Below are 27,062 nucleotides of genomic sequence, written 5' to 3'. Positions count from 1 at the left end.
TCCTGCTGGCCACTATTTCTGACACAAGCCAGGAAGCCATTGGCCTTTTTGGCCATCTGAATACACTGCTGGATCATATTCACCTGGCTATTCACCAATACCCCCAGGTCCCCTTCTGATGAACAGCTTTCCAGCCACTTTTCCTCAGCCTGTTGCACTGCATGGGGCTGTTGAATCCCAACTGCAGGATCCAGCACTTGGCTTTGTTGAAGCTCATACAGTTGGCCTCTGCCATCCAGCCTATCCAGATCCCTCTGCAGAGCCGTCCTATCCTCAAGCAGATCATTCTGCTCCCTGTCCCCATCTTCCAGCTCAGGGGGCTAGGTACCCATAGAACAACTGGTCTTACAATCTTGACTGAAGAACTGGCCACTAGTAATAATTAAAACAAAACACCAAGAAAAAGAATACAAACATCTAGAAAAAATAAAAAGAAATTATGGGGGAAGTTATCAGGTTATAGAGCTGTCTCCTAAAATGCTGCATTCCATAGCAGCCCAAGATTTTCATGTTGCAAAATGCATAATTAAAAGCAGGTGTTGTTTTCTCTCTCTCCAGAAGTGGCTTTTTCTTTACTTAAAACACAGGTGAACACCTGATCCAGCATCTGCCAATTTATACACACCAAAATTGCTGGAGGTAAGTTGATTTAAGAATACTTGGTACACCTCTGTATTCAAACACTTAATCACAGTTGTTTTTTTTTCCCCCCTCTCAGTTCATTGTACCACAGCTTGTGGAAGGGGAGAATTACTGTAGCTGTTTTTGATAACTTACATGTAGGGAAGACTTCAGGAAAAAAGAGGTAGACAAATCAAAAATTAATTACTAAGAACAGTCTTTAAAACACAGTTAAGTAATGGCACTGATTGTTACAGACCCCTTTAAAATACTACAGGACTTACTCTTCTATGATATTGCCCAGACATTGCCCCAAGCCATGATGTCCTGAAGCTACAAACACCCTCTAGCAGTGTCACACACTGCTACTCAGTGTGAGACTGCCTGTCTCCCTCCAACAATTCTTGTTCAATGTCTAATGAAAACTGAAGCCAAACTGGAAGCTAATAAAAGATATAAGTTCCAAATAATCCCCTGGTGATAAACACTGCAATTGGTATTCCTTTTCTTTTATATTCAATTTTACAACAGGTATGTGGTTAAAATACATTTAGAAAAGATATAAAAGACTTTATTTGCATAGTAATGTCACATTGTGCTGTTTTCCAGGAAGACCGTTAGTAGCTATTGAGAGAAATAGTGTCAAAGACAATGTTCATTAAAATGGTCATTAATGACAGATTGTGGCCAGTGCGATTTTGAATTCTTGGCTGTGAAACATAAATGCAATAATCTAGAAATAGCTCATCATTTATCAATTTAGTGCCCTGTTTTAACCTACCAGAACACTTACACTTGTTTTGCTTGTAATGGGACATTTTCTTCTTTTCAGGTTTCCTGTTACCCATTAAAATATAGTAAAGCTTAAGATATGCTTCCACTTTCATTTCTAATCATCCTTAATAACTTAATAAGAATCATTTCATAAAAACAATTATGGTATTCAAGGAAAACACTGAGAATAACTACATTAAATTGAAACCTTTACTCAGATTTTATTTTTTTCCTTCTGTGTAACATAACTAAATATTCTGAATTAGAACCATCCAATGCAGAACTTACTTGTAGCATTTCAGTATCGGCCATAGTTGGCTGTTGTATTGCCTTTCTAGAATATACTTAGATTAAACATCCCGAGGACTCCTACTAAAAAGAAAACTTTATAAAAAAGAGTCATAACACATACATAAACACTTACTGTTACTTCCTTGCTGTAGAATCTATGTTCTCAATGAAAGCTCGAAGTTAGCATTCGATGTTATTGCCTGTTAAGAAGTCAAAACAACATGAATATGTTAATTTAATATAGAATAAGCTTTGAATTGCAACAGCTAATAAGAATCTTTTCATGCCATAAATAAGAAATATACCCACAATAATGTCTAGGAATCGTTTTTTCCCCATGAATTAAGAATCACAAATGCAGGGCAAGTGGAAATTATGTCTTAATAGAGACACTGTCACAGAATGAGCTAAGAAATGCCACCTTGGGACCATGGAAAAAATTCTAGAATGTGCACAAATAAAAAACTAATGAAATGAAAAACAAGCCTTAACTCACTCTAGCATTCCAGCAATAGACACAAATTATTATGATGCAAACTCATTCTCTCATTACTGGCAATACTAATAATTCTAATTCGAATTTGATTTCTTCCTTTTTTTTTTAAAAAAAAAAAAATATTGATACCAAGCTGATTTTTATCTCCACTTTCATTTATTCCATTACATCTTTGAAGTATCTTGGGTCAGAGAAAAATGTAAGTTTGACCACGTTGCCAATACCGTTTTTCTTACCTATAGAGGCAATGATTAAATAGCACAACAGGTTCTCTTACAGTGAGATACTCTGATTTTGACATGAAAAGTGGTATTGCCAGAGCAGAAAGAAAGAAATGGAAAAGCAAAACAAGGAACATTTCACATTGCTTCTTATCTTACAGGAAATCCTACTTGTATTTTCCCTTCCTTACACAGAAATACCCACTTCTAGTAATTGAAGTAGTAAATAATGTTAATTGTATTAAACATTGACAAAGTCAGGCCTATAATGTCCATGAAAGTAGTTAACTTTTTAACACGTAAAGTGTCTCTGAATTCTTAATGCGACTTCCTGCAAGCTAAAGGAGTATGAAAAAGTCCACATCTATGTGCCTTCGACTATTGAGATTCTATCATTAGAAAAACAATATTAAGATAGATAAATATTATCATTCTTGACTGAAGTGATCTTTCAAAGAAAATACGTATTTACATCCACTAAAACTTCAGATCTTAATCTGAAGTACTGTTGTAGTTTTCCTCCACAGGCAAGTTTTAATCTTAGGAAGGTAAAATTGTTTTATTTTAAACAAAAACAGCATGTTACAACACATGACATAAAAGTTGAGATTTAATTCAAAAAACAAGATTTTTATTGTTGTTGCTATTTTGGTAACAGAAATTCCTTATTTGCAGGAGTATCAACAATATAATTGAGACACAACTCTCAATTTCATTTCCTACAGTCCGCAGATCAAAATGTGGGGAAAAAAAGTAAATTATCCAATGGCTTTATGTATGGGCACAAATACCAGGGAGATAAAGGGATAAATGCAGTCAAGCTTAGGCTGGAAGAACTCTGGAAAAGTGTCAGGATAATGCTGTGATTAAAAAGTAATACTTAATGTTAACTGGAGGTCTTGTTGAACCCTGCAGCAATAACAAATAAATAAATAAATAAAAACCCACTGTAAAATACCAGCAAACAGTCTAAATCTGGGGAGATGAGATTAGATGCATGAAAAGGCAACAGAAGTCTCCAGCTGGTAGTCTAGTGTCAGGTAACTCGTTAGTGTTATCACAGGATGGCTGAGGCTGGCAGGGCCCTCCGGAGCCCATCTGGTCTATCCCCTGCTCAGGCAAGGCCACCTGGAGGTGTTTGCCCAGGACCTCATCCAGGTGGCTTCTGAAAATCTCCAAGCAGGGAGACACCACAGCCTCTCTGGGCAACATATGCCACACACACAGGAGAAAAGTGTTTCCTGATGTTCAGAGGGAACCTTCTGTGCTCCAGTTTTGTGCCCATTGCCTTTCTGAAGGCCAATGATCGTAAGGCATGATGCACCATCTTTTAGTGGTTTTGTAGGCAGTGGAGGCAAAAAGACCTCCAAGGACACCTACAAAGAAAATGTTCATATAAGGTGTAAACAATTACATTAACATCCTCATTCATTCATGATTTCTGCAATTGGTTTGTAGAATAAACTAGCATCATTTGAAAGTATCAGTGAGCAGGGGAGGTTTTGCAGGAATCATTTAATGCTTGTATTCTAATAAGCAGTTCTCATCAAACAGGCTTTTTGCTAAATTAATGTTTAACAGTTTTCAGAAGTATCCCATCCAATAAGAAACTTAAGCATAGGTGGCAGAAGTACAAACCAGTGAAACTACAATATCATTTCCAAGGATTCAATCATATAACAAGGAATAACTGATTAACGTTTTCAGATGGTCTGTTTTTATTTAGGTAACCCAAAGGTGCATTGAAAGATACCATTGTATCTAACTGTACCCATGATTTACTACATCCAGCTTGATCTAGCTTTGCCAGCATAGAGATGATAGATTCATTTACCTTTTTTTTTTTCCCTGTATTGAAGCAATAGGAGCAATCATCCAGTTTTCCCAGAAAAGCTTTATTGAAAGCACTGGCATTTTGCAATATTTAAAATGTTTTCAAATCACATAGGTCCTTTGTACTTTTAATAACTTGTTTCAATTGATGGACTAATTTTAAACTTGTTACATCATTTATCTTGAGCTTCCAGAGTTGGAAGAAAAATTGAAAAAAAAATTAAGTGAACTGCAAACTCTTAAGAATCAGAAGAAAATTAAGATATCAGATTTGACACACACTGAAGTTTGTTAGTAAGTAATTAGAGTTCTAATGTATGATTGTACAGTAAAAAAATTCTTGTACTGAACAAAAGAATAAAGTCAAGGGTACAAATGCATCAATTTACTGAAATATTAGTAAACACTAAACTGGCCTGTTTTGAGGCACATGTGTTTTCAGTAGGTCTTAAATAAATTATAACTAACACTATTAAAAATGGTGACCTCTTCTAAAGCCAACATAACTAAATTATAACATAACTAAAGAGGCATAAGAATCTTAAATCTAGAAAAATCTTGACTTAGTCACTTTTCAGTGTTTGAATTCCCACTGATCTCCTTTTCCTTTCAGAGTTCTCAGGGGAACTGTATCAGGAATCACCTGGCTTACAGAAAATGCAGACCAGAACTTTTAGATGTTACCATCTCCTCTCACCTTCAGCATCAGAAAAACAGAATTTAATTTTAACACACATATACACGTATCACTGAATTGTAGAACACAGAATGGTTTGGGTTGGAAGGGACCTTCAAGATCCTCTAATCCCACCCCACCACCACAGGCAGCAACACCTCTCACTACACCAGGTTGCCCAAAGCCCCATCCAACTTGGTTCTCAACACCTCCAGGGATGGGGCATCCCTGGGCAATCAGGTATCTTCAAATAAGAAAACTTTTAAGAGCCACTACTGCTTCCAATGTCATGTACTTGTAAGAAAAACAAAGAACACCAATGGTGGTTACATTACACTTTCATAAAATACTACAACAACCTACCCGGCACTTTTGATAGGTATTACAAATATTCTTCTGTTTTTGTTTTACACATCTCTTCAGACTACGCCAAGAAAAGCCAACTATACTTGTCATGAAAACCATATTCAACTTCCAATATTTCTGACTACTAGATACACAAGTTTAGCCTAAGCTTACGTGATATGAATGAAACTCAAACTGCTCAGCAATAAAGCAATGAAATTAAAACCTACACATGCTTTTACCATTTTTGCCATAAGAAAGCCTGGAAATAGCTTCCAAAGTGAAAGCCCATTTTGTCTACTTCAAATGCTAGCATTATGAGGCATTTTGTTTTCTGAAGTATAGCGAAAGTGCAGTTACATTTTACTTTCTTGTACAGGTTAAAAAACACATAATGTAAAATAAGCCGCATATACATAGTTTTGTCCAATATTACACAGTCATATTTATTCAGATCATGCAACTCAGAATGCTGTTTCTACATTTGCTAGATCATTAAAAAATGAGATACTTTGTTACAGGTTGAGATGCCTGACAAGATAAACAGTCTCCATCTCTCTTCAAAGTTTTCATTTAACATAACCATTGTTGTGAAGTAAAATGTGTATTTAATTCAACATATGAATTCACAAAGGACAAAAAAACAAATAGTTCTTTATAATATTAGCATTACTTATAAAAATTTTTTGGTTTCACTAAATTTTCCCATATATATGCTCATATATTTAATAATGAATGCTTAAAAACAAAAATAAGAACAATTAAACCTAGAAATGGGGCATGACCCAAGGGTAAAAGAATGTTTTCAATTATTAATTAAAAGTTTGGTACTTTAGCATACCTGGTTTATTATATCAGTTTATTTAATATATCAGTTTATTGCCTTGAACAGGGTTATTAATAAGCCGCCCTCCAAAGATGCTTATCCCAGAAAAAGATACTTGATATTAATCTAACAACTCAACTTGCTCAAAATTGTAAGCTTTGACTCTCTCTCCTGCTAACGGGGTGGCAGGGAACAATAGAGCTCTGCCTACACACACCTGCACTGACAAGTTCTGTGTGGTGAGTGCACAGGAGAGCAAACCAACCATACAACTTTAACATTTGCAACTATTCCTTACAATATTAATGAAAGAAAACCAATGCTAAAGCCTCCCTTGCTTACCTGCCTCAGTAAAGTTCTGGGCCTTCATGCATTTAATTTGGTTTTTGGATTGTACTACAGAGTTGGACTATGGCATACAGATAGCTGCCTTGTTATATCATAAGGAAATAGAAGGTACTCAAAGTCAAGAATCCCTTAAGCTATATATAAACACACAAATCCAAGACTTTAAAGCATCTAAGTGGTACTCACCTGGGACTGACTGCACACAGCGGAAGGGCCAATTACAAGATGTACACAGCTAAAATAAAGTAGGATTAAAGCAACAGAATGTATGCCATGTAAGTTTTGCACTGACTCTGTAACTGAGAAGTAATACTTAAAATTGCACACAAGGACTAGAAAACATATCAGAATGTACCCAGAGAAGCTCAAGCTATTTTGTGTATCAATAAGAAGGTTAAGGAGTAAGTAACAGCAACATAGTTAGAGGTGGCTCTTAGATCTTGTTGGTATACTTATAGAATTAATGTCTAGACATAGATGTCAAAGAGAAGTTAAAAATAGGCCTGAAAGAATGACTAAGGTATAGAGAGGACTAGATCCTTTCTCAAAGCTTCAGTTCAGCCTCGGTGTTAGAACTTCATGGAGGAATCACTCAAGGTACTCTGTACTAATAATCATATGGCCTATTTTGTAATTACTTAACTTAATACTTTCAATAGTGACAAATGTCACTAGATGACACTTTTATGTACAGTTGTAAGTATAATACTCTGAAACATGTAACCCTTCACCCACAATTCAGCAAGGTTTAAACTCCGAGAAGGTACCAGTGCTGTTAATTTTACAACTTGCCTTCATTCCTCACCACCACCATAACCCTTCTGTAAGTAGCAAGTACATTTCAACTATTTTGCTGTAGTTTCTCTAAGATGTCAAAGTGAAAGCTTTGCTCACGTATGAAAAGTTTGCTCTCTGTGGCTGTGGGAAAGCATTTCTATTAATGACCAATTTGGTCACATAAACAAGTCTGCATGTAAAGAAAAGCTATCAGTTGCTCTGAGAATATGTCCAGACTCCTATATTCCCCCTTACACATGAATTTGGACCTCCGAGTGTTATGAGTTCTGCATCAAAGCAATACTAAGTGTGCATGTGCACATTTTTAAGATTCTTAACTTTAATTTGTGCCTCTGCTCAGTAATATTAACTTAGAGGTGACTGAACCAAATGAACAAATACTAAAGCTTAACTACAATAACATATAGTAAACATGAAGATCTGTAGATAGATAAGGAATCACAAGTAAATATGAACTTTTCACATTTCATATGCACTAAGAAATACAGCTAAAGTTAAAACTACCGAGGTCATCCCCTTTCTCCTTTCACTGATGTTGTTGGTTGTCAAAAAAAGTTTTAAAAGTTTTAAAAAAAAAAGTTTTAGAAGCTGTAAAAGCTAATACTTCTAAGCTGTTGTGTTCAAAAGATAGGCAGAACACGAGCCTGTAAAGCTAATACTTTTTCCACAGTAACTGCTAGTTCTTCAATATGTTAACTGTAAATATTACATTTCTTTTCTTCTTTTAGAAAAAAAAAAATAGAACATTAAATTCATCAAGAAGTTGGGTGTTAAGCCAAAGATATCTATGATCAAAATCTGTAGAAGCAGAAATGTTCTGTTTACCTCATTGTCTGAATTATTTTCCATAATTTTTTTATCAATATTTCTGTTTAAAGAGGAAAGATTGTCATCAGCACATTTTGTTCCTGGGGCATTTTTTTTTTTGTTGTTTTATTAAATAAGTATGTTGTCTGTCTGTTTTTGTTTTGTTGTTGATGTTGTTGGTTTGTGTACTTTTTTTTCCTTGAGCTTGGGTGAAAGACAAGGTAGAGGCATAATTAAATATATATATATACACACATTGTGTAAATCTTGCAGACAATCCAGATGTGTGCAAGATATAAGAACAAAGCCAAATATTTAACTCCATGCCTGGAATTTGTTGATACCAAACCTAAATTAACAATGTACATATCTTATAGTGCAAGAAGTCTATATATTTGATCACCATAACAAATTAGGAACCATACAATTGCTTGTCACCTCCAAAAATTCAAAATAAGTTGTCCTCAAAACCAACCAAACAAAACCCAGCAAGAACAATAAAAACACAAATCCAAAACACACAGATGTACAGGCTGAGCTGTAAGTTTGCTCCCCAGTTTACAATCCATACCCTCCAAAATAATTGTTTCCACTACTCACAATGAAATCTGTGTAACAGATCAATGTGAAAATTGAAGGTCTACTGGTTTTGAATGAAGTTGGAGATCAGATATTGTAAAGCAGTTAATTATCGCTGTATGTAATTAGTAACGAGCTACATTTATTCTTTTTGAACAATTGTATCCCAAAATTGTTCACATATGCAGTTATGTAGAATGCAAGGTGCAGCATAAGCGGAGCAACTCACTGGTAGAGATGTAACAAGGAGCTATCTACTGGCAGGCCAAGCAGAGCTGATGATACTACTAACAGGGGCAAACACTTAAAAAAAAAAAAAAAAAAAAAAAAAGCTGGAAAGCAATGTTTATCTTCACTAAATGGTCTGACCATTTCCAGGACAGGAACTAACAGAAGAAATGACTGAACTGTGAGATTTGGACAGATTGAATAGGAAAACTGGCTGATATCCCCCCCAACTGCCCCTTGACCAAAAGGGAAAGCAGGACACCTGTGGATGAAAGAGGAGGCTTTCTACAGACCTTCATAAATAACTTGTCTTGACCTGTATGTTTTATGAGCTTTAGAGCTAATTTAACTGTTTGGTGTCTTACTAAAAATAAATCTCATTTTATCTTAACATTACTTAATGTCCTACAATAATCACAGTACTAGCAAGATGTTCCTCATCCAGGGCTGCAGCAAGTCTGCAGACTGTGGCGAGTGAGCACACTGAGAAGCGTCCTACCTATCAAGCAGACCTTCCACTTGGCTAAACCATAGCAGTGCAACACATGCCCTGTTTTCAGCCTCACGTACCAGGTAGAGAACTGGCAGCATGTGAATCAGAGCAGTAAGAAGTGTGTGCCAGTAACAGGCAGCCACAAAGGCCTGACAAGGATTAAGATACCAAGGGGCACACTGGATGATATGCAAGAAAAAATAAAAATAAAAAGAGAAAGAATCAAGCCATTTAACACTCATCAGATCTTGAAGTTGTGGATATAAAAATGTACAAAATCATGTGGAATAAGCATAAGCACATTCAAATCAATTCAACATTGCTGATGAATGTTTTATTAAATCACTTCATAAACTCAACGGTTATTTAACACTTTCTGGGAGATCCATTTCATAACAGCTGTATGGACACACTTAGGAAAAAAAAGCTGACAAAAATACTGCTTTAAACAATAATTTAAGGATGAACTAAATCCAAAAAATAGTAGTAAAAAAAATCACAGAAAAGTCAGTTAAAGTTCTACAGAAATCAGTTTCTATACGGTGAATCATAAAGAAACAATTTTACTATGCACAAGCAGTTCATCACATCCCTGTGAGCAAAGGTAAGTCCCTAATAGAACACTGAAAAGAAAACCCCATTCTGATTCTACTTCTGGCTTAATATAGCCCCTCTTGTGCTTCACTCATACTGTACATATACTCATTTAGTTATGAAGTCAATGAAAAGGCCTCCCTTTCACTGAGGTTTTTGATAACTTAATTCATTTCTTTGCATAGAATAGCTTACTACTATTTCCTCTTAGAAGCCTGAAAAACTAATGATCTGAATTCTGAAAACAATTTCTGTTTAGAGGAAGAGAACAGAAATAATAGTACTTAATTTACTGTTACTTCATTCACAGAAGCTCAGACACAGGAACAGAGAGAAACTTCACTGCCTGGGTCGAAAATTGTTGGATATTTTCACAAAGATGAACATTGCTGAAGAGAAGCAACAAAAGATGTAGCAACAAAAACAAGAAAATGTGATGGAAACATTTTTGAAGCCAAACATTACCTAGAAAAGGGCCTGGACTGTGAGCGTGTCCTTTGTACAACATGGAGTAGTGCAGGGAAACATGTCCTGGAGGTTATTTACTCCAAAGTTATATTAGCATAGAAATCTCAGTTGATCAGCACCTAACAGTATGGATCTGATCTAACAATCCTACACTTCAGAGGCAAGGCCTGTGTCAGTAAAACAGATTACATATATATATATATATATATATATATACACACACACACATATATATATAAAATAGTTGTGTAATATAATCATGCTGTGCTATACTGCACAAAATCATATAGATATATGAACTCAGTCAAGCACTGGCTCAGACATCCACACCACCTTTTACTGTGTGGTGCCAAAATACCTTTACCCTGTGTTGGGTTGCGATTTTTTTGGGTTATGTATATTTTTTTTTTTTCTTTTTTCTTTTTTTTTTTTCAAAATCACAGGTACAATAGCATCCCAAACTCAGCTGTACTAAATATAGCATAACTGCAGCACATAGCTTCCCTCTACACACCCTTTTTTTGCTCCTCTCCCCTAAATAACATCTGCTATTTGTCTACTATTTAGAATATGTGACCTACGGTTGGGATCAGACTCATTTTTCCCAGGTTTTCACATTTCAACAGCACTTTTTTTTTTCCCCCCAGAGAGAAAGGAAGAGTCCTCAGAGGACATCAAGACTTCAAGGATACTAAATGAAAAGAACTTGTTCGCTCCTAAAGTAAGCAGCCATTAAAGTGCATTAAAGCGCAAAGATGTTTTTTTTTTTTTTTTTTTTTTTAAAAAAAAAAAAAAGAAAGAAAAGGAAAGGAAAAAAAAGAACAGTACTCTAAAAAAGCTTTAAAGTACTGATGATTAAATAAATAATACTTTTCAAAAAAAATCTACTGTATAGGTCAGAGCTCCATAGTGTGTCATTTAAAGTAGGGTTGCAAGAAGCAGTATTATGGTTAGCAATAATTAGCAGGAAATGGGAGTGAAAAGAAGCAAGTTCATCTTTTAAAGGCATCAAAAAAGAATATACAAAGAAATTTCTCTTTCACTTCTCATGCATGTGACATTTCCTATGCCTTTGGAAAGTTGATTTAAAAAAAAAGTCTGAAACAAGCTTTCATATAAGGAAGGAGTAATTGGAGTGACCCAGCTTTCTATGGCTGCCAGTTGTTTTTAATAACTTCTTAAACCATAGACATAACAGTGAACTGATATTTACTTTAAGTTTGTCACTGAAGTTGCCTTTTAAAAATCCTATTTACAGTTAGCTTTCTAATTCACACTTTAAGTGTTTCCCATATTTCAACTTCCTTCAAACCAGACACATTTGTTGGTCAAGTGGCTTTCAGCAGATGGAAGCATCTTTATTCTGCAGCTTCTGTACGGACACCTGCAGTTAGTGTGCATATGGAGTGAACAAGTGAGTCATAGGAGAAAATGTGATTTAGTCACTTGTTTTAGCAAATATAACTGGTTTGCTTGTAATTAGAGGAAAGACCTTTAAAGCGGATCTGACAAAGTATATAGTTATTATTCTTACCTTAAGAAACTCCCCTTGAGAAATACGTGGCAAGAACAGAATGGGATAAAAGAACAAGACAAGATGTGGTTAAACAGGACTAGAAAGAAAATGACAAAGAGGGAATTAGAAGGAGAGTTAGAAGCAAAAATGAATGGTGATAAAAGAAATTGGTCAAGGAGGAAAACATCAAAAATGTATGAAAATTCTTAAGAAGAAAAACACATGGGAAAATAAGTAGCAGAACAAAAAAGGGGCTAGATTAAAATTTGGCTGGAAAGAATTACAAATGTAGCAAAGCACTGTGTAATGCAGTAATGAATAAAAGAAGGCATACAAGGAATAGTACTTGAAGAAGCAATCAATAGGAGCAAGGTTCCTCATGTCCAACCTGATGGTTAAGGCTTAGAGCATGCTATGCTGGGAGAGGGGAACCCTGTGCCTCAGAGCTACAAGGACCACCCCCCACACACACACCCCAAAGCCTGGAAAGGACTCCTGAAACACTCCCCACTCACTGCTACTCCTACTAATTAGGAATACTGCACAGAGCAGCTCAGCACAACTTGTAGGAACACCGCCTGTAGCTCCTGTAACCAACACAGCAGCATATCTGCCTCTGGTAGCTCTTATTAGTCATTACCAAGCTCTTCCTAAGAGCCTGTTAGCCTATCAGCACTGGCTTGTAAAAAGTTACTAGCACTTGGAAGAAAGCAGGGTGCCTTAACAGTACTCAGCCTTATCTTCTCTTATCATCCCTTCTTTGCATGCCCAGTGTTACACTGCGAATCTGCACTGCCTGCTTCACACTGGGTTTGGCTAAGAAGCTGGTAACGCTGCAACTGTCCCAAGCCATTTCCACCCGGTTCGTCTCACAGCAGTGTTAATCTCCATGTTAAGATCTCCTACAGGTAGGCAATATCCCCCTGCCTCTGGCAGAACTAGCGGTGGACACGGAGTAAAATGAGGATGTAAACCCTTGTCTACCCTTCTCCAAGATTTTTATACTGAATTTTACAAAACAAAAGATGGAACCAGCTATTTCATTCCAGTTCCCTTCTCACAACATCACCTCCTTTTCCACAGGGAATTTAAGACTGCTTTCAGGCAGAAGGAATTACCCCCTGGACCCACACCTGCCTAGCTCCGGATGCATCCAGGCTCCCTGGGGCCTTCTGTCCCCACACCACAGGCCCTCAGCTGCCGACACGCTGCAAGTGGCAGGCCCTGCACAGCCAAGGGCCCGTCGTGAGGAGGTGCCTTTGGGGCACCCTCAAAGGGTGGAGATCCTGTGGATATCACAGCTTGAGTCACTGAGTTGTGTAGGTTGACCAAAGTCTGACTGGGCTTTGTAGAGGCCTGGTGGTCTCCCCCACTCTGTAAATGCCCCATAACAGCACAGACTCACACAAACAGGGAGCCAACAAAGGGGACAAAGGAACACAGACCCCAGTTGGCCACCAGCATGGACACCCTAATGACAGCTGCCAGGGAAGGCACAACTTGGCCCAGCACAGCTCAAAGGTGGTGATGATCCGGGGAAACCCAGACAGAGCGGAGACTCAGGCCCCAGGCAAGAGTAGCAATTCACGCGTCTATTATTTAGAAAAAAAGGCCTTGAAAAATCAACTGACTGCAACTACCTATCTAGCTGCAATAGAGAAAAACTAAAACTTTTCTTTTTTTTTCACTTTTTTTTTTTTTTTCCCCATTTTCACTCAATTTACATCTCCTGTGAGTAATTGCCTACATGGTGCCAGAAACTGAAAGAAATCCCAGGCGCCCCTCTCCTGGTGCGTCATATTTCTGCTCAGCCACAGGGCGTGCAGCCCTGCTGCTTTTGGCTGCCTTTACAGGAGCAGCATCTGGGTTTGTTGCAGCTTTTCCCTCAGCCACAAAGACCTATTCCTACAGTTTCTTCATCAGCATGCTTATAGCACTATCTGTGTCTTTCTTTTCATCCTTCTTCTGAACTTTCCTCCTTTTTCCACTCCACCTGTTCAGCTACCTCTCCATTTTTAGCCATCTCCACAAACGATGCATGACCTCTATCATCCGCCTACTTTCTTAGAGTAGAACCTCGGTACATTTACTTTCATAATATAGCAAACAACTTAAAAACAAACAAACAAACAAAAAAACTCTCTCCATAACAGCCCAGCCTTACCTCCTCCAACAGCTAAAAGCAACAAGCTCCCCAAATCCTGTACTTTCTACAGAACAAGCTCTCACTGAGGAACCAAGCAATCATCCCAGCTGTGCTCCATCAGCTTCAATAGGCACCACCTGCTTGCTTTTATCACCACCCCCTCAACCCCCCTCAAAACCAACACCACCACCCACAAATGATATAAAGCTAGAGTTTATGCTATGTGTGTTTTGTAAGGTCTTAAAATGCAAAACATATTGTTACTGTAATAACAAGCATTTCCTTATTATGAGTCTGTCTTCTGTAGTAGAACAATAGTTTTCCCAAACTTTTGAGAAAGATGCTCTTGGGAGGGGCAGTCAGCTGCATAGGGTAGCTAGTAGAAGCAGTAGCAGATATTTTATGTGGTCACCAGGATGTAAATGGACAACGTTTTTCACTCTGACATACTATTGACTGTAACCTGAACAATGCTCCTGAACATTGTTTTGCCTAAACTTCCACTTTTTCCCCCTTTCTTCTCCCATCTTTAAGTTACTTTCTAACATATTTCATCATGCTTATCTTTTTTTTTCCTTTTATATTGTGTTACAGAAAATTTATTTAATCTAAAACTATTTATGAAGTCAAACAGAAATACAAAATGAACATAGTACATTTATTCAAATCATTAATCTATTCATAATTCTCTGAGTTTGCAACCCTTTTGTCACCTGGGTTTTTACACTGTCAAGCTCTTAGTATGTTGTTATATAGCAGGCTGGAGCCCAGATCTTCACTGGAGTGCAATAGTACCAGAATTATAATAATAAATAGTTATGTGCTCTCTCTTTTCTGCAGTTATTTAACATAATTATTACCAGAGTAATACCATTACATGTCTATCTCCAGATGTTTTCCTGAGAAAATGGAAACAATAACATGAAGCATGGCTTACCATTAAACAAAGTGAAAATATATTGTTGGGAATGAATTACAGTACTGACAGGGAAAGTAACAGCATAGCTCATCACATACACTAAAGAGATTGTTCCTTTTCCTTTGGATGTAAGAAAGTTGTGGTTGCAGACAATTACTGGATTTGTCAACAGAGTAAGCAGGAGAACCCTGATGTAAAGACAACGTGAATGAAGTGTGTTAAACCAAAATTTAAATTTGGATACAATTCAAACCTATAAAGTTTGTAATTCTTAGGGAAAAAAAATGAAAAAGAAATAATGCTGAGGCGTAACTTCCTGACAGGGTCACGTATGCAGCTGTGTCCAATTTTCCTTTTTCTTGAAGTATTCAGAGAAACTGAATTCCTACTTTTTCCTCTCTACCACCTCAAAAATAAAATGAAAAATATTTTATACAAATTGCTTGGGTTCAGAATTTATTTAAGCTTTAATCTTGATGAAAAGAACTATAATTGCAAATGCCAGAATGATAGAAAAAAATTCAGCTCAAATGGTTTTACATTTGTAAAATAGTTGTCTCATTGATTAAACAGTTCTGACTGTTCATGGGTAGTTTTGTGTCTCTACGTGACAGCAAGGGTGGACATTCATAAAATATATGCCAGAAATAAATATTTAAACTGAGCAAGGAAATATATTTGAACAGAAAAAAAAAAAAATGAGGAAAAGATTATTCTAAATATCTCTGGATACACAATGCTTACATATACAATGTGGCACAATACCCATTAGTCTACCATTAGAGTTTTTCCCTTATTTTGTGACCTCATTTTTTGTATCTGGTCACTGACACTGATATACTAGTAGACATAGCAGTTTTAAATTGGTTATCACATAATCTATGCGTATTCCTTTGATCATGTCCAATACTGCTTACTTGACTACATTATGCATTTCATGGGAAATTAATCTTACCCAACTCAATAATTAACTTTACACTCAAAAAATTCAACTTTTGCTGATCTTCCAAGCCAATTTTATAAAAAATAAAAATAAAATAATATCTCTGTGCATGTTTTTTAAAATAGATTTTTAAAGAACATTTCTTAATATCAGTTCCAGTAAGTTTTCACTTTCACTTATATAGGTTTCAATATTTCATCGTATATATTCTGACCTTCGATAATGAGGAAGGGTCAAGTCTATAGCATTTACTCTCTTGAAGATCTGTACTGTTTTCTAAGATGTTTCCAGTTTCTATTTACTAATCCAAGAGGCCTATTTCAAAAGCTCTAATTTGCAATTGCATCAAATTAATTGTGAATTTTAGACAACTCTAGTAAAATGGTTAAGGCATTTACATTCTGTGCAATACAGTTATAAAGACAGGATACTAAAGGTTATTTTTTGAATGCTGTAGATAAGATTACTGATTGCAACTATAGTAACATAACTTCCTACATCAGGAAGATTTCTCTTTTCAGTGAATGTCAATGGCAATAAATAGAAGTTTGCAGACTAACTATTACCATTAACCTGTTGATACATAGTCAGATCTCTGATATTGTAAAGAGTTGTCATGAATGTCTACTGCAGGCATTAATAGCCACTATGCAATCATATTCTGATCAGAAATGAAATAATACTAGTAACTGAGGGCTATGTTTACAGATTAAAAATAAATAAATAAATAAATTCTAGGGACTTGTGCTGTTATTACATAGAAAATATTCTCTGTTTGCATTTTTACAAGCTGTTCTTCAAAATTTATTTTATACATAATTTTGCTTATTAGAACTTGTACGTTGTTTCAGTATTGGAGACTTAAACAAAAGAAAATTGAAAATTACTCAGGTAAGCAAGTGAACAATTCATGAAATGAACATCGTAATAGAAAAATTTCAAGACAATGCACATTGTCTTGAAACTAGTAACTGAAAATACACTGACGATGTTAGTTCTAACATTTGAACTTTAGGAAAGTGCTTTGCAATTGTTGCCCTTTTAACATGATTTGATATTATATACTTTTGAGGTGCTTTGGAGGTAATTAGTGAACAAAGTAATACAAAGGTAAGTTGCTTGAAAACTGTATTTGCATTTATTCAAAATGTAAATATTTCTTTTTAAATTCCATAATTACCAATATGCAAACTGAAACTGCCTTGACAAATTTATATAAGCTTATCTGCAAAATGTCTTTTTTGAAACTGATGAATAATTCTTACCTTAAACTAGGAACTCTTTTTACTCTCTTTGTCCTTCCATAATTTCTACAGAAATATTAGCAAATCTTGTGGGAAAAGAAAAAAAAATGAACATTGCCACTGTCTTTTACTAGGGGAAAAAAATGGGTTATTGGTTTTGAAACATATGATTTTATATAACAACTTTTTTAAGACATTACTTAACACAGTCTCTGTTCTTTGGTGTAACTTGTTCAGAGCAATGCTGGCTGAGCATGCAGTTGCACAAATTCCTCCTCTAAACCAGGTGGCACTATTTTACTTCACACCCATCCCCTCTTGAATTAAGCAACTTTGTTCAAGGCACTCCATTTATCATTCTCTGAAGGTATGAAAAGCTAGATCAAATGCATTCTACTTCTTTATTTTTAAATGGCTTAATTACTAACTTGAAAGGAACTTTTATGTTCAAAGACTGAAAGTTTGTAAGGAACCTTTCTAGTGAACATCAGCTTCTTAAAAACAGAGGTGAAGTCTGAAGAGTCATTCAATTTATGTATCTAATTCAGGACTCAGACACAACACGTCAACTAACTGCATCCACATTAGACAGGCTATCAGGTACCTGGCCCAGCAGTACTGTCAAAGAAGAGAAAGGATTCTGGTAAGCTAAAAAAAGAAATTGCTCCTTTGTTTGTCATGTAGGCAGGTATGTCCGTGCTAAGAAGCATGAATTTTTATCAAGATGCAGCAGCAGTGGGTTAATCTAGTCAAAGACAGGGTAAGAGGTTGATTCTTACCGTATTCTATCTGAAACATATTAATTAGTGGCTTAAGTCCTTTTCATGCTGAGAATGTTTTCCATAACCAGTCAAATTCTCCAGTTCAGGCCTCTTCTGGGCTATAGGTTACAGTCTTCCGTATACAAACCCCAAACCCTGTGACTACATCTTCCTGTTCTTTATCCTTATTTCCCCCTCCCCCCATCACTCCTTTCTTTTTTTTTTTTTTTTCAATCTTTCTGAAAGTGCTTTATCTTTTCATCTCAAAAAGGGAAGCAACCAAGAGAAAAAAATCTCTTATCCTAGGCAAGTTAACATCCATAGATGCAGTGAAAATATTTCCATTAGTCTCTATGATTACTCAGTTTGGTGGCAGATTTTTTCTATCAAAACTAGCTCACTTAAAACTGGCTAGGATAGAGCAATTCAGTTTGAACAGATCCATCACTCTCAAGAATGATACATAAAATCTATTAGCAAAAACAGCAAAGAAGAGAACGACAACAACAACAAAACACACGTATAAAAAAAAAAAAATGAGGTAGAAACTGGTATTTAACTCGTAATTTCTACTATACCAGATTTTCTAAGCACATGAAATTGGTATTCTCTGGATTCTTTACCAATGGTCATCTTTGGAAAAAAATAAAGTTACATGTTTTTCCCTGATGCATCAGCAAACTCTTAGATTTAAAAGTTCTTGCTAGAAAGGATTATAAATGTAAAAATATTTTCATTATCTTTCTTAAGAATAGCTGTTTGGGAATTACTGGCTTTTAAGTCCACAAATTCAACCAAAATTTTATTTCTGATTCTCTGACTACTTTAGGAAATCGGCATATTTCTTTCCCTTATCTAAAGGTACATATGTTTCCACATTCATTTAGAGACATATACATAATCCACACACATCTGATTATTTCTATATCCTTATTTTTCCAAGTACTTTAGGACACACTGAAATGAAAAGACATAATTATGTCTGTGACCTCAGAAATTGTGGTTTTCTACTTCTTGTAAGAGGTACCACATTAAAGAAAAAATGAAGTGTATACAAAAATGGAAGGGAAAAAGATAACAAAAAATATTAATAATGAAATGCAGAAAAAAATAGCAAATATGGAAGAGAACAAATCTAGGAAGCAGAACCAGAAATAAAAGCAGAGATGCATGAGATATGAAATGAACTGAAGTAAAAGTCAAATAAGGATCAACTGGAAGAATTCAGAATAGATTAAATGATGAAAAAAATGAGAATACAATACAAACCTATAAAATAGGTGAGTGGCAGGAGGAACTGTCCTAAGAGAAATTTGTAGAACCAAAAATGAAAAGAGAGTATGTGCACATTTTTGAAGTAAGATTAGAAGAAGTAAAATCAGGACAACTTGACTGAAGCCGATCTTGGAAATAATTGCCAGAAATCTTTTGGTGCTTCCATCCCTAACGTTCAGTTATTCTCCTTTGATAGTTTTCCACAAATTGAACAGATGATACAGTATTTCAAAAGCCAATAAAGTACTATATGGCCAGAAATAAGCTATCTTAACTAGTGCAGGAAATGCTAGAGCAATTACAATAATGACTCATCATTAAAATTATTCTTCTTTTCTAAAGTGGTCATAGCTGCAAACAGCTTATGATTATCTGAAAGTAGCCAGTCTTCAAAAGAAAGGCCACAAGTATTTTTGTTGAAGAAGTCAATTGAATGCTCATTGTGCCTTTTACCATTACCCTTTTCCTACCTCGGAAGGGTTATTTCCTCCTTTGTCACCTCATTTATATTCTACAGTATAAGGTTCATTGATTACAATCAGGAGAAAAACTTACAATGAAGTGAATTATAACTTCTATTCACAGAGGCCTGTAGACTTGCAGTAAAAGTTGCAGATAATATCCCTAAGGCTTCTGAGATACAGCATGGCAGAAAATTGCTTCATATTGCTTAATTTGGAAACATTAACATAATGGAAGACAATCAATAGGCTCTAATAATTACAGCAAAACCACACAATTCCCACAAGTAAACATGTGCTTTATGTGGTATACAAATTGCTATCCTGTAAAATGCATAATTACATTCTCTGTAAAGCTATTCATCAGAAAACACAACTATCTCGTTATACTCTTGAGGGTATTTCAAAACTTCATTCTGTAATCCTGGCAGTATCAGTTAAAACAAGGTCTAAGAGCAAACAATAGGAAGCAGGAGCTGAGACAGTTACATCTTCAGGTATTTGAATGAAAGAAACATCACGGGAACAGAATTCCGAAACCTGCTTCTATCTGTAACTAACAAGAATAGAAAAACAATTTTTGAAGGAACATTTGGGCTTTGCAATGGGACAAATTCCCTCAGCAGCTAGAACCGCTGGCTGGCGGAGACGTCCTCAGAGTTAAGTGAAGATGGTTACTTGTGCCACTAAAGACCAGTGAAAGATCTTGAAATATCCTTCTGGGAACAGGCTCCCCGTGTCAGAGATCAGTAATAATTGAACCAGCTTTTTTTTCTCCCAATATAATGTCTTTCCTTCTCTCCTATTCTTGTCACAGGCATTGAAGAGACTCTTAGTGGTTTTTATGTACTATGAACTTTTACTTTATTATAAAAATACCGCTGGAATAGCCTAGTAACAATAAAACTTACTCACTGCAATACCCCTAATTTTGATGAATTGCAGTTCATCAAAGTTACAATGGAGTTAAAAATAGAGTGCTATGTTTTATCCTTAATATGTGAGCTGAATTCAGAAGCACTGTGGTACTTAAACATAGAAGACTGACTAGATTCAGGGCAGAGACATACAGAAAAAGTATCAGGATTTTGGCTTAGAAATATATATTGCAGAAGTGTTTCTTCCAGGCTGCTTTGAAACCCTCCAAACACATCAGACTGTTCACAGGCTAAGTGTTTTTGCATAAGCAGGACCTATGTATCTAAGCAGGAGGCTTCCTCCCAGCATATAATGTAGCTGCTAATAATGTTGATCTATGATTTATTCAGCCATTTGCCTTATTGGCAGAAGTCCTGTGTGGTCTATACTCTCAACATAATAAGCTTTTCAGATGCTAAGTAGGCTCTCTTTAAAAGTACAGATAAGTTAAAGTACAAATAAATATGGATTACACCTGATATTGGAGTGCAAATCTGATGTTGAAAATGGCAACAATTTCCCAATATTACAACTGATACCCAATAGCATAACACAGTTTTTCTTTGGTCATTTTCTTGCTACGTTTTTCTATACCTTACAATCTGATTTGATAACAACTTTGTTCAGGATCCCTCAGCCTGCATAGTCCTAAATGCTGTCTTGCCTCCCACAGAAATAATGTTATCACTCTGCCTGAGACCACGTAAAAACATGTGTACATGGGCCACCTGAATCCTAGCAACTTCTTAACCTTTATATTCTCAGATTTGAAATTGTAAAATCACTTAAAAATACAAAATGTGCTCATTTTGAGTAAGAGAAATAAGGATATACCAACCCTTTCTGTTCATAAAGGAGATTGAGAAGTTTAGATTTGCATTCCTGCCTGTTGCAATTTGAACTAAATTTTTTTAACTTAAAACTGTAAAGAACTATTTGTTTGTTTGCTTGTTTACATGAACCAATCACTAATGAAAGGACCAACATTATACCAGTAACCACTGTGGGATCCCCAACTGTTTTCCAGGCTGCTAAGAAATGTTGAACCTAGCTAGGGTTCCCGGATTTAGTTCCCTACATATGCAATAGTATTTAAGAATTACTTTTGTTTTTCAACAATCTGGTCCATTAGGCCTGCACGTATTTCTGCTCTACTCCAGGTCCTTTGTTTCAAATTTTCTTTACTCAGCCCCAACTACTTGTCCATTTCTGCCCTTCCTTCCTTGTTTCCTCCCCTCCATATCTCTCTGTTACCCTTGCTAGCCTTGATGTGCTAGTGGTGCTCTCCTGCCCTTTTTCTGCCCCAACGTTTTTTTTGTTCTCTACTGTCCCTTAAGCCTTTCCCTTTCATCCTCTTTGCCCTTTTATCATACCCCCACCTTTTTTTCTTGTTATTTCCTTCTTTCTATTCTTGTTCTCATTGTCCTTCTTACTGAATTCCCCCCCTTTTTATCTCCATTTCTCCTCCTTTACTCTTTGGGCTGGCATCACAGCATTGCTAGGAGAAACTGAAAGTCTTGCTAAGCCCATGTTATTCTACAAACACAGCAAGTTATAATGATGAGCCTACAGGAAGCTGAAAGAAACCCAGGATGCACTGATTTTGGCAATAATCAAAGTGAAGTGAAGTTATACTGCACATATACATACAATGATATTTTTCATACTGGACCAAATCTGGTAATTTTTATGCAGTTGCAAGCCATAAATGTGTTAGCATGAGAAGACTTGTCCAAAGTCATGGCTCCAAATGAAGGTGTGAAGGTTCCCATGACATAATTGTGTGTTTTGACCGAGGAACTGTTTATTTTCTCCCACTGCAGAACATCTTAACCAAAACAAAACAAAACACAATTTTGAGAAGACACTACAATTAAAATGCTGATTTGCCAAGCTTTAGACAAAATGGTTTTAAAGTGGAAAAATGTTATACAACCATAAACATACTTAACATCTCATACCGTAATATGGAAATGCAACCTTAATAATTGACTTTATTCTCACTGGAGTTGCAGCTAAATGCTGCAACACATTCACATACTATCATGATGACAATAGAAGAACTAGGTAGCAGAAGACAGGCCTGCTATCACCTGATACAAGAGTGAGAAAAAGCAAACATCCCATGTCTACACAGTGTTTGACCTGTTCTAGTATGGTGCCTCTGCTAAAGATTTCATGGTAAGAGGCTGGACATGGACAAAAAAATGCCTCATCTTTGATTTGTATGGCCTTTCTGACCAAATAGTACCACCAGAGCTCACAGGAATTTAACTGATTCTATTGTACTGCCTTTTTTCTCTTCCTCTTCTCACTGTCTTTCCTCCCTACCCAATGTATCCCTATAAAACTGTAATAATAATAACGATAACAACAACAAACAACAATAATACTTAGCTTTTACATACCCTGCTGTTCTTACTGTGGTGAAATTCCATTTTAACTCAATGGGAGTTTTGTCTGAGTAAGCGCTACAGGATTCTCTCCTTGATTTATAAGGAACAATTCACCACAGCATCTAGATGCTATTTCTAAAAATTAAAAATAGATTACACAAAGCTACTTACAATGAATGCTATTTAAAAGACATACTATTATCACTAAGAATATATTGGTAATCTTGGAGCTGATAGCAGCAGGAACATTTGAGTTTTCTTCTTCTATGATTAACCTCAGTAGGGATTATTTTGCCTTTTTTTCCTGAGTATGTCTATTTTACAGACTCCCCATAAGTTAACAAGACCGTTACTGAAGAGTGATCTCTATAGGTTTATTCTTCAAAGCACAGTAAAACTTAATTTAATCACAGCTTCAAAATATCATACAATAAAACTAATTTAATTACACTTAGCAATGGCCACTAGTCTCATTAAAATGCTAATGAGGCTTATAATTATTAAATTGCTTAATGATTGTTAATAGAAATAAATGACAAAATAAAGCTTAAGCAGAAAGTCAGAATGCCCTCAGGTAATTTTTCTTAGTGGCAGTTTCATGTGGTAGAGTTACTTTGCAGTATTCAGAAAAACAAAGCAGATTAAAGATTGAAGTAAGACGAAATAAAAAAGAAGAATGCAATTGGATATGTAGCCATCAATTGTCTCCTCTTAAAATATTTAAGTATAGCTAATATAAACTTTCCTTCGCTGGAATCCTCTGTTTTCATATCCTGTGCCAAATATGGAAAATTGAATGTATATCTAAAACTCTCACGAAGAAATCCAGTTAATGAGAAATATTTTTCTGCCAGTATTGCTAAAGTAGAGTAATAATATTAGCATTGGTATGAATATGGTCATAATGGAGAATAAAAATGGGACCTGTTAATACTCAGAGACAGAGCTAAGGATTACACTTTTATTTAAACAAATTCTAATGATAGTGATGATAGTAACACCCATTCCCATAGGCAAAAAGAAAAGGAATTAATACACTGAGTTACAAGCAAAGAGCTGTAATTTTTGTGTCTTCCTTAGAGTTAGTAATATTTACAGGACAATCACAAAGCAAGCTGTTCTTCAAGGTAAAATGTTAATGGAGATGAACATATTTTGAGAGAACTTATCCTAGGGTATAAGGTAAGAAGAAGACTGTATTTCTGAAATGATGAAAAATCAAAATGATTAAAATCAAAAAAAGCATTTTCACATGCAATTTGCAACATATTCAAACAACGCTGTTCATGTCCTAAAATGAAAACACATTTCAAAACCTCAAACAGCAGCTGTTACCATTTGGCCAAATATAAAACAATGTCCCCTGTCCCCAAATTTTGACAGCTATTCAGTGGCTCCAGGAGTGTCAGGCAGAGCATAATATGAACTGCTTCGACTCTGAAACAGGCATGAGCACTGAGCCGGCATGCAGTAACTCAGTGTGCCAGCAGTGAGGAATTCCCAGCACTCTTATTAAGTGGGCTTTCAGAGCTAGCAGCCAGCAAGGGAACTTCCCTTGGAGGCTTATGAATACTGACAAGGAAGGAAAAGCAAAAGGCCAAAGCAAATGAAAGCCAAAGAACCTTGACTGTTTTGGGGGTCTTCTAAGATGGCTACACTGACAAAAATGTCCACTGAATGGCATCTTTAATCCTCCAGTATGATATGTTTGGGTCCAAAGGAGTTGAGTTAGAGAATGTTGCAAACATGCGTATTATTCACAAATGAAAAAAGAAAGTGGAAGGTACCTGGAATATTCCCCCAAACTGAAACAAACTGGTACTCATTTCAAACTTCTATGCGAACATATCATTCAGTAACTGAGCATTGCTTCAGTTCCAGGTTAACTTGTCAAGACTACAGCTCCAGGGTTATGCTAGAAATCTTCCTGTGTAGGTGCAGAATCTTTTTCTGTGTAACCAGAGGGTTACAGCCGCACAGAAGCAACCATCAGCGCTAGAATAGCCGACATTTGGCTTTTCCAGGAGTCAGACGTCAAGAAAACCTTTCGCAGCTTCAGAAAATATGTCTCCCTCCACTTCAAGACCACCTTCTATGAGATGCATGAATAAAACATTATTTCTTCCACCCTATAAAACATTGTTGCTTGTTGAAGTGAATTCTGTCATAATTCCAATGAAGAGAACATTATCACACATCAGTACCGCATCAAAGGGGCAATGAATTTATAAAATCAAGTCTCCATATCAATAGAAAATAGGGTAAACTTAATATGTATTAATTTAGCAATCCAACTCAGCAGTTGTTAAAATAACATTAAATTTGCATACTCTGACACTTTGGGGAGACATTAGAAACTTAACATTTACAATTCCTAGCGCTTTTTTAGCATATTCTCCAATCTTTTCTTTTTAATGATGAACCATAACACTTCATAGGTCAAGGTTCTCCTGACATCAGAATGTAACACTGAATGTCATTTTAATCTCAGGATTGAATTAACTCAGTTTGCCTACTCCTTGGAATATGTCTTTCCAGTATATTCTACTTGCTTGCACTGAGGCTTGCAAAGTGTTGAATAGTGCCTAGATCTGAAGATCTGAAATTTCTTGGCCCTCTTTTTCTCTGTGATCATAGAGAGCTCTGGCCCTGTTCTTTGAATTTCACAAAAGCATTTTGTTAATCTATAAACAGAAGAAAATGTGAACTAACAGCAGTGATGAAAAACTTCATCTCAAGTAATATATATAAAAGTAAACATCTGTACAACATCAGGAAAGACAAGACAAAGGATTCTTGATAGGTTTCCTTCAACTCACTGACATACATGTACATGTATGTGTATGTTCTCCTCTTTGTTTTTCATAACATTAGTTTTATTTGACAAATATGCTGTCAGCTACACTGCTAAATGTCGTAGGCTGTGTTTGGGGCATAGTAACCTGATACTGACACACAACTTTTAAATATGTTGATTATGTAGCGATTCATAGAAGTTGTCTGGGAACATAGCATGTTAAAAAAATAAATTTAATTTACCTTAAAAATTAAAATTTAATTAATTACATTTACCTTAACTTCGCAGCAGAAAAAAAAAAAAAAAAGCAAAAAGTTCAGAATTTATAAGAATATACATTTACTGCATCTATTCTTGCATGTTCAACGTTTTTTTTTCATAGTTCTTTAGAAGTTTTAGTAGTTCTTTAAGAGTGGTCACTATTACATTTTTTAAATACTAAAATACAAATGTTTCTGGGTATGTTCTAAATAAGAAGTTAACAGAATCCTTTTTGCTTATGCTAGAATTGAAACACAGTTTAAATGACTCTCTTGGAGAAAAGTATTAGTTAATGAAGCCTTCTTCAGGATATCCTAATGGACTTGGAATAATTCACTCACTAACTTTATTCATTTATAGCAGTCTGCCACTGGAATTGCTGTGCTCTCCCTTTAGCAATTCATCTGCAGAGAAAATTCATAAAGATAGATTTATTCATTTGGCTAGAGGTTATCAGTAGCTTTCAGATATTTGGAGCTCTGCTCCTCAAAGCAAATGCTAAGGAACAGTTTCAGGCACATCCCAAGTAGTACATTGCAGTAAAATTAAACAAGCATGCTTTTAGCCAGTCATATTTAGGCTGCTGCCCAAACAAAAGCTGAAGCTTTGACAAGAAATAATTTCTGTCTGGTCCACAAAAGAATGGAGCAATCAGACAAAGTACATGGCCTCACTTTTGTTAAATTTCTGATCCTAATGTGCTATTTCTTAGTTTCTGAAACTAGGGGAAAAAAAAATAAAAAAAAAAAAAAAGAGAGAGAGAGAGGATAAAATGATTTTCCAGTTGGATGTAAAAACAAACAAACAAACAAAAAACAACAACAACAACAACAACAACAAATGTGGCATCACTAAAATATGGGAGGAACAGGGGAATGGGAACAGATAATCAGGAAACAGATAATCACGAAATAGATGAAGTAAGAAAAGGGATCAGTGTGAGAATCGACTATGGGAAAAATACTATTTGCAGTACAATAGAAATGTTATCTAAGATGCCCTTGCCAGTGGAGAATCTAAGGTAGGT

General features: G+C 35.8%; 1 protein-coding gene across 23 annotated transcripts in view; it reads right to left on the bottom strand.

Annotated features, from left to right (window-relative positions):
* The window catches only part of TENM3 (teneurin transmembrane protein 3), a 1,325,064-nt gene that overhangs the window by 976,559 nt on the left and 321,443 nt on the right, over positions 1-27,062 (bottom strand). For all 23 annotated transcript variants that reach the window (XM_068681265.1, XM_068681272.1, XM_068681274.1 and 20 more), the window contains exon 4: positions 1,820-1,886. The gene's annotated coding sequence lies outside the window, so the exon portion shown is untranslated. The remainder of the gene's footprint in view (positions 1-1,819; positions 1,887-27,062) is intronic.

This window comes from Anas acuta, chromosome 4, assembly GCF_963932015.1.
Source record: "Anas acuta chromosome 4, bAnaAcu1.1, whole genome shotgun sequence".
Classification (NCBI taxonomy): Eukaryota; Metazoa; Chordata; class Aves; order Anseriformes; family Anatidae; genus Anas; species Anas acuta.
The sequence above is the reverse complement of the archived record's forward strand: the minus strand, read 5'-3'. Positions and strand labels throughout refer to the sequence as shown.